At 37.3% G+C, this 9,588-nt stretch overlaps 1 long non-coding RNA gene across 1 annotated transcript; it reads left to right on the forward strand.

The window, feature by feature from the left end:
* Window positions 1-5,345: 5,345 nt before the first annotated feature.
* On the forward strand, window positions 5,346-8,656 carry LOC114800148 (uncharacterized). The gene is made up of 6 exons (XR_003751335.1): window positions 5,346-5,467; window positions 5,799-5,981; window positions 6,122-6,283; window positions 6,366-6,461; window positions 8,310-8,466; window positions 8,546-8,656. It is a non-coding gene; the product is annotated as an uncharacterized LOC114800148 (long non-coding RNA).
* The last annotated feature ends 932 nt before the right edge of the window (window positions 8,657-9,588 follow it).

The following is a 9,588-nucleotide window of genomic DNA, read 5'->3' on the forward strand; positions in this document are numbered from 1 at the left end:
GCGCCCTTCTTCCTCGTCAAGTCTTGTCATCATTTCAGATCACCTGCCTCACCGTGCCAAACGGCCGTGACAACACTGACCTCTGACAACTTTTACTTCACTGTTATTCTAAGTTTTTTTTGCTGCAAACTCTTTCCACTGTGACGGCCATGTCACCTTCATTGCTGTACTTTTAATATTTTTTAAAGTTTAAAATAAATTCCAGTGTTTTGTTACCAAATGTGTGGGTTCTTTGATTCAATACGTAGTAATCATAGGGTGCTGCGAGCAGCAGAAAGGACATGGGAAAAAAATTACTGGACTCAGCACCCCAAATTTTGCAACATTTTTGAAGAAAAAATTAAACAGTTTCGCCTGTCATTTAAAAACAAGGTTGAACTGATTTTCCAATTCTGTAATGGCACTAATCTCCCATGTAAGCATGTTGTAATAAAATATTTTTTGAATGTAGCTTCTCAGTACAGGTCCACAGACTTTCATTCCTCGGAGAAGAGAAGAAAACCTTCTAAAGATCTCTGATACAATAGTTCCAAAGCCAACGTAGAATAAATGACTATAAATGGCCTCTATTGTGGCAGAGTTAAAGTGGATGACTGCCGATGAACTGATCTGGACAGTAAGTGTGATTGTCATTGAGGAAAACAGCACACGGTGACATGTGTCCTCTGTATTTAACCGTCACTCTTGGTGAGCAGTGGTGCAGTGTGTGGGGACGGTACCTTCATCAAGAGGACCTCAGTGGCACCTTGGAGTTTCGGGGATTCAAACTGGCAACCTTCTGATTACGTGTCTGTCACGGGTGGGCTGGACATGACGGTGAAGGAGGACGCATTCGCATGATCACAGGACAGGGGTTTAATACAGACTTCACAAGACAGGGGAACATTAACACGCACAATGACCCGACGGCGAACAGACACAAACAGGATAGCTTTATACAATTATATAAATAGACAGCAGGTGAACACGATCAGGGACCATTACACGAGACGAACATGAAACTCCGGTCCGGACCCCGGATCCGGAGTCAACCCCTGCCGGTCCGGATCATGACAGTGTCAGTTTCCTTAACCGCTGGGCCACCACTGGCCAAGAGTTGTTAGAACTGTCTGGGTGATTAAACATTCGTCACATCGTCAGCTTCCACATGCACATTTGTGCTAGCAATAAAATGCTAAAAAAAAAAAACATTCTGACAGTCAGCCATTGCAATACTAGGGGTTAAAGTGGACCCAGGGGGTAAAAATGCTGCAGCGTCTATGGTACATGACAACATCTGCACATTTTTGTTAATCACTCCACTGGCTGCACATATGCTTTATGATGACCGTATACATTTTATTGTTAATATTAATCTAAAATGTGGAAAACTGGTGCCTGATGTGGTTGCAGAAGCAGGAAGAATTTCCTCAGCTAAAAACTTTCTCATTTGCCAGTTAAACTTAACACTAAAACATCACAGATCAAGCACCCCCTACAATTTAAAGTTGAGGTGACATACAATCCGATTACTTTATTATATTACAAAATACACCTTTATATATTTTAGAGGTTGGTACAAAGAATGTGTTTACCAGCTCTTTACCCCGCAAAAATTGGATAGTTAAAATATCAGAGTTAAACCTACGTATCTGAGTTGATTTTAACTACCAAAGTGTATGTTTAACACATTCTGAAACAAATGGGGTTTTGTCTTGTAATTATTTAACAGAGTTCTTACCTCGGTGTTAGTTAAACTCTGCAAAGATGCAATTAAGCTCCACACATGCATTTCACGTCGGTTGTAGAGGAAGGAGGAAAGTTGGCGGCATTTTCTTCTCCTCGTGCGAGTCGACATCACACTCAACAACATGTAGTGTGCACAGATAAAGCCTGACGGATCAGGACTGCATTGTTCACAAGTGTTAGCTAGCGCAGTGTTTTCTCACGCATAAATCCTGACTTAGTAGCAATTAACAGGCAAGTTTTTACTCTGTAAATGTTGCACGACACGCGCTTTTGTTCGTATGGTTTTAGAACGATTAAGTTAGGGTTCCATCCACAGGACCGCGGTGAAAAGGCGTTTTGGAGCCTTGTTTGAAAGCACAGTTCTGGTTGTCTGTTTTTGGTTGTCGGGAAAATGCTCCGCCGCCGCTGTTTCCTTAATTGATAATAGGGATTTTGCACTTCGGACCGGTTTCACAGACACTTTTGTACGTACCACCACGCACGCATAAAATTCATATTAAACAAATCCTTTATTACAATTTAATATTTCTCGCGTTCTAAAACTTATATTGTTAAAATGCGAAACGAAATTAGCTGCTCAGGAGTCACGTGGAGTTGAAATTCACATGGTGTCCATTATTGATTCAGCATGCTTAGTAACCATCGATGTCATTCTGCAGGTAATACATACATGTGTTTTGTAGGGTTTACAGAAAAGAAATTTCAGTTTAAGAAAGAGACATCAGTTTTTTATATATTAAAAAAACAATAATAATTGCCTTAATTATTATCAGTTTCTGTGCCCTTTACCATCCATATTATAATCTTTTCATGACATGTCTCTTTTTTGTGTGTTTGTCAGTGGCCGAGTTCGGTGGCGCATTCGCAGGCATGCTTGGAGCGGGTGGAGTAGTCGTCGTACTGGGAGAGGAGGGTAACGGGGAAGGCAAAGGACGGAGGCTGGACAGGAGGGCGTCTGGGATGGCAGGAAGGTGGGGTAACATGGTAGATCGTCATAGCAAAAGGGGGCAGGCGAACTCAAGGTCAATGGCGGGCGAAGGTCTAGGTCGGGGACAGGCAAAGGTCGTGGTCATGGATCTCTAATCGGTCGAGCGTGGGGAAATAGGGTTGGCGTCTCTGGAATTAAATTCATCAAAGAGCGGCCAGTGTCTCCTCCGTGTCATCTAGCTTTTATACTTGGCGCTGCCCGCTCTCACTTCCGTTTCCGGGTTGCCGTCTCCCCGGCTGGTCTGGCACTCTCTGGTGGGCTGGAGGTGTATTTGGCCGTGACAGTGTCAGATAATATGCTGGTTCAGGTCAAGCACAACCAACAGCAGAGGTTTGCGAAGCTGAGTGAGGTTGAAGGGCAGTTTGACTTCCTGCAATTCCAGGAAAAATGTACATTTGTATACTTTTTGCTTAGAATGACTATGAACACATTTGGTTTAATGTGGTCAATAAGATATTTTGCAGAAAAGTGGAATGTAAAATCTTTAGGCCTTTTGAAGCCAATCTTGAAAACTGGCATTCAGTCAAGCATCATGTAGTGCCATATCTTAAATTAGTTAAATGAAATTTAATTATTCTTTTTTACTTTAATTTATATTTGAAAAGTGTGGAACTATGAATTATAATAAGTACAATTATCAGTGCATTTATTATATTTCATGAGCATTTATAATCCATTTAATGAGCAGACATGTTTTTATCTAACTATCCTTTCCAGTCATTGATAAATTCTGCCTACCACTGGATGCAAACATTATATACAAGGATGCTACAGGGACAGAAACTGATGCAGACATATTCAATGAACTTTTTCAGCAAGGCAATTTGGTGGTGACCATTTTCACAGATGATGGTAAGATTTAATGTAAGGTATAGTTTTTAAGGAATATTGAAGCCCTGGAAGCATACCACAGAATAATTAAAAAAACATGTTTTCTTTCTTTCTTTTAGAATTCTCTGCATTTGTATTCAGGTTCGGAGAAGTCAGATTCAAGTGCAAACTCGTGGGCATCAACTGTAATACTAGATGAAGTTCCTAGCAAGAGACAGAGACTTGAGGATTGTTTGTTTTCTTCTAAACAGGTTTTAATCAAATTTCTATACAAAAACAGTTTCTTAATAGTTAACAAACTCATCTTTTGGTGGTTTGGTATTATTAGTTGATTGAAGATGTGCTAAGAAGCAAATCTGGTGGTGAAGGAGTACCAAACCACAGAAACCCTAACAGATGGAACAAGAAGACAAATGGTTAACATACTGGTGAATCACATGATTGATATCCATGGGTAAGATTTTTTTCCTCCTCTTTGATTTATGCAAAACAACCTCACAAATTTGGGTTAATAATTTAATAATTTATTTTCAGGCTCCACCCCACTAAAGCAGTCAGAGAAGAGTATGGATTAATGGATTAGTGACGCTGTTCCCTTCTGTCAAGGATCCATATACCAAGAAAGGCCATCTAATTTTCAATATTGTCATTGTGTGGTATTTTACTTTCAAACGTGTATTGTGGCATGAATCTGTATGCATGGCATTCCCATTCGAATTTTCTGAGATTATTTTTGAGTAATGCTACATTATTGTACTGGATTCTTTCAGGAACACTTCTATGATGCTGTAGTACAGGTTACATTTCTTGTAGTCTGAAGACAGTCCGAAAGAGGATTGGCAAAGAATCTGCACTGCGAACAAAAAGCTCTCTGGACTTTTCTTCTGGGGGGCCAAATTTCCAAAGAATGGTTACTATTTAGAGGCAGCTTGATGGTGATGCTTGCAAAGAGGCCTTGTCTTTGCTCAACCATACCACAGACAATACCCTGATTTTTCAGAAGATGAAAGAGACATTTCAGTGCCGTCAATACCTTGTTAATGACCCAGCCAGAAGTGCTGACATCCTCTCCACTTTCCCATGGTTTCTGGACACAAAGGGATAGGTACATTTGTAATATAGCGTTGAGAATGCATTGACCATACACTGTAAAACCTAACTGTATATCTTAATAAATGAAGTAAGTTATCATTACTTAATCTTCAAGAAAAGTTGGAGCAACTCATTCAAATGAATTTGCGTAACTCAAAAATAAATTGTTGAAGTAATAACTCAATTGTTTTGAGTCTATTTAAATTCTTGGCACATTATAATTATTAAGCATATAATCCATGCGAGTTGCATTCACTTGCTTTATCTAACTTGACTTTATGTCCACGCAGCTGCTTGCTATGTAGGATTTAATTTTTTTAATTCATTTTTATTTCAGGTTACAAACAATATTGTGCTCAAATAAAAAATAATAATAAATAAATAAAATCTCACATAAGTATTAATGACTCATTAAAAATGAATGTAAATCACATAAAAACACCAAATGTTGATCACCAGAAATCAAATAGCAAGTACTTTTTCTATACAGTGTCTATACAGTCTAAAAAATACATGGTTTAAAAAAAAAGAAAAAATATTGTATAAGCGTCATCTCATTTGTATTTTTGTATTTTGCTTTCTGCAAAGAAAATTAACCTAATAACCTAGCGTAGTCTGTGAAAGTGAAATTAGCTATGATGCAAGATAGGTAATACGTGTAAACGTCTTGGTCTACCTGTCTGCACATGGTACTGAGAGAGACAGGACTTAACCAGCTTGTACCTGTCTGCACACGGAGAAGCTCAGAGGACGTTGTGCATTGTTTTTTTTGTGCTGATTTATCTGCCTGCGAGGACAAAAGGAACAACATGGTTTTCTTTTAACAATGTAAAGTTCTGTTGTTTTCCTACTTCTTCTTACGTTAAGATTACTAGCACATTTTGCAAAGGCTGTCACGTGTTTCGTTTGCTAATTGAACAGTGCTAAAACTAGCGTTACTTTACAAGCATGCTCAGTCTTATGAACCTTTTTTTCTGTTGAGTTATTTGAAATTAGCGTAGTCTGTGAAAGTGAAATTAGCTATGATGCAAGATAGGTAATACGTTAGCTAATGTTAGCTCATCAGCCAATGCCTTTCAAACTCATTAACTGTCACTTAAAAGTCGCGCACCTTCATTAATTTAAAAGCACACAATGAAGGACCCAACTGTAAATGCAGGAAAGTGCTGCAGGACCAATCCAGAGGCTGCACCATCCAGAGCCAACATCTAAAGAAAGAGACATGCTATTAATCCATCAACATATGCAGCACACCTTCACTCAGACGTGAAGAATCGCAAATTCAGCTCCTCCTATTGCTGAGCTAACAGTCAGATGGCCTGGACTCTTCTGCAAAGCCCAAGTAAGTAAAAGTAAAGATGAACTGACATTTTGTCAGAAATCTTGATAAAGAGGTTAAAATTGAGTAGTTGTAAATTTTACAGTATGTCTTCCCATCTGAAAGTTTTTGTCTTTTAACCTGTGCTGTTCTTTTCCATGAAGCTCTACAGTAAGTTCCACAGGATCACCAATCAAAATCTACCATTTACCTTCTTTGCTGCATTGGACAAACATACACCTCAGCTGCTAAAGCTCTACAAAAAGAGGAAGACTGGGGTTTTTGGTAAGAAGATGGAAAACGTTTGGATGGCTTATGAAGAACAGGTAACATTTGCTCAATGCATTACATTTATACTGAATGTGATTGATGGGCATTACACCTATGCATACTTTGTTTTTGTTACAGGACAAGAACAACATCAGTGCAGCAAGAACTGCAGCCCTGGCTGGCCTACCGCTCTACTTAAAGGAGGATTCATCAGAAGTCTTCAAAATTTGCAAGGTACTTTTTTTTTTATGTTTTTAGTAGTAGTTTTACACACATCAACAACTCTAAATGGTCAAATAGCATATATTTTTGTTATATAAATATTAGTTATGCCAGTATTTTAGATTTTGCTTTAAAATAACTAATGCAATAAATTAACTATTTCCCTACTCCTCTCCTCTCACTATCTCTTGACATGTAGTTCATACAATTGCCATTTTATTTGCTTTCTTCTGACGTCAAAAAGCATCTACATAAACACAAATGTTAAAAGAACATTTTCATAAACAATGTTTCTATACAAGTAGACTACAGCAAGAAAATCAAAATTCTGGTTTCAGAATTTTTACACACACACACACACACACACACACACACACATATATATATATATATTGGATCAGTGACAACATAAATTTACAGCAGTGGAGTCATTAGAATGTAGTCCAGAACACTTCCATCATTACATGACAGGACAACTGGGATCAATTGTCAGTAGCTTAAACATTTGTAGTCTTAGTTTTGGCTTTTTTGTAAACTTGATGATTTGCACAATTACACTTACACTAAGGATATATTCCTTCTTTAGGATGGTTTGGAGCAAAACCAAGGCGGCGCAGTGGCTTTGGTGGCAGTGGTAAATGAAGATGATGTTCCTGCTGGAGTGCCTTTTCAAACTCACCATGTGTCAATTGTCATCAAGGATCAGGTTGTAATGTCTCACAGATCTTGGACAGATTCACTGGTGATTTTGTTTGGACTGATTTATGCTCTGCATTTGAGCTGCCCAGAGAAGCTAAGTGGCTTCTTTGAGTTCATACAGGTTGTCCTCCTAAATCTTGAAGATGGTAGAAAACAGCTCAAACCAAAGATACAGACCTTGAGGAATGAACTGAAATGAAGGCATTGACTGGAGAGTGGCATTGACTGAAAATATCTCATAAATTTTTATATAATCTTAAGTTATGAGATATTTTCAGTCAATGCCAATATAATAACTATTGCTGAGCTGTTCATTTGTGTTCAGTCCTTCAGTTTTTACTTCATTCTTCTGTGTTTTAGATGTTTTGGACTACTATGTTAATGTTATGTTTACAAAGTTATGACCATTGTGACTGCAATGCAGTATATTACCAAAGAATCCAAATGTTTACAATCATTTTTTTTTTCATTTGTACATTGGAAACAGTAATCATTAGATGTTAAAATGTAGAAAAATCCATAAAACCATACATTTCTGTTCAGTCCTTCAGTTTTTACTGCTTTTACTATTTTGGACTACTATGTTAATGTTATGTTGTGTCTTACAAAGTCATATTTCAAAGTTTTGAAACATGTATGACATTTTATACAAATGTTAAAATGTAGAAAAAACTGTTTGTTTAGGATTGTGACAAGCTTAAATAAATGGTTAAAGTTCTGTCAAAAATACACATGTATATTGTGTTAGTACAACTTAAATGATTGAAGGCAATCGGTTTCCTCAAATGATTTGAGTAGCTAAAAAGTTGTCATAACTATATTGTAATAATTTATATTAGTTAAATCAGAATGAGTTAATTGAACTCAAGTGGTAATATTTGCGTAAATTGATTCATACAAGTTAGTCTTACTTCATCCATAAAAGTTTAAGTCACTGATTTTTAATATGTTAGGTGAAATATTTCATGAGTCAAAATGATTTCATAGAGTTAGTTAGTTTAACTTAAATCTAATTATTTTTTGTAGTTGAATTGTTTGAGTTAATAAACTTAAATGGTTCAAGGCAATCGGTTTCAGCAAATAGTTTGAGTTGAACTAACTCATCAGGTTTTACAGCGTACCCAAGTATTTGTACTAGTCTGTATCTTCTTTCTTTAAAAGGTGAATCAAGATTTCACTCTCCTATTTGAGGATGACACATCTCTGCTAAAAGATGCTACAAAATGGGAGGTCTTCTTCAAGCCACATGTCATAAAAGAAGCCAGGCGTCTCACTTCAACTCCAGAAAGTCTCTCGGGGTGTGATCTTCATGAGACAAGTAAGTTGTATCCTCTTCATTCAACTTGAAGTTTGAAAAGTGCAATTCTGTTCATTCATATTAATCTTTTCACTTTCAGCTTATGACCAAGAAATGACCTCAGCAAGAAATGGCCTCCCTGTTATTGCTGTTACATCTCCTTCCACCACCTCCTGGGCAAGCAAAGGCTACCTAAATTAGTGCATCTGATGCAGTTGAGAGACTTTCAAAAGGTAACTTTCATAAGACTCTTTGTTGTCATTGTTTGACACATTTATAAATTAGTGTTTAAAACATGAATGACATTTAGGTACATTCTTGTACATTTTATTAAAGGCCTAATAATGTATTTTAATATTCTTATATATTTATTTGTTTCTTTGGCTTACCCCTAGTCATGTTGCAGTTTGGAAGAGCATGTCCGCATCCAGCAGGGTCGACAGCCATATCTCCTTGCGGCTGGGCATCAGAAAAGCAAGACTGACAGCTTCTACATCTCCATGGATTAGTATCTCATTCCATGCAAGACAAACCACTCCGTTGGGGCATTTGATTAACTTTTCAAAGCACATTTTGTGTTTAATTTGTTTTACGATGCTGCATTAGTGAATTTTTATTAGAGGTGGGCATAGATTAATTTTCTTAATCTAGATTAATATCACTGTAATCTTGGAATTAATCTAGAGTAATATATTAATCTAGAGTAGGAATTAATCTGGATTAATCTAGATTGATCTAGATTAAATGGCTCATTTGAATTCTGCCAAAGGCATTCAGAATATGTGTGCTACCCAAATAATGACTAAAAGTAAGTCTTTGAGAACGGGTTTCTCAAACCAGGTGGCGCATTAGACCAGGGGCTCATCTCCTGTTTCCAAAATGCATCACAAACTGCTTGAGAAAGCTGTTCTACTGTGATAATTGGTGATTATAATAATAAATTATGTTCAATAAGATGTACTTGTGTTTACCAACTGTTTATTCAGTTAAATAGCTGCATCCATGTTACCACGTCACGTTTGATGTGGTAATTTCACAGTTCGAAGACTCGTTCTCGCCCCCTACAGTGCAATTCGGCTAGGTATACATCCGCGCTAAAATATCAAGGTGAAAGTCATCATAGTGTAGCGGTTCTTCTTCTGC

This window comes from Denticeps clupeoides, chromosome 11 (genome assembly GCF_900700375.1).
Source record: "Denticeps clupeoides chromosome 11, fDenClu1.1, whole genome shotgun sequence".
Taxonomy (NCBI): domain Eukaryota; kingdom Metazoa; phylum Chordata; class Actinopteri; order Clupeiformes; family Denticipitidae; genus Denticeps; species Denticeps clupeoides.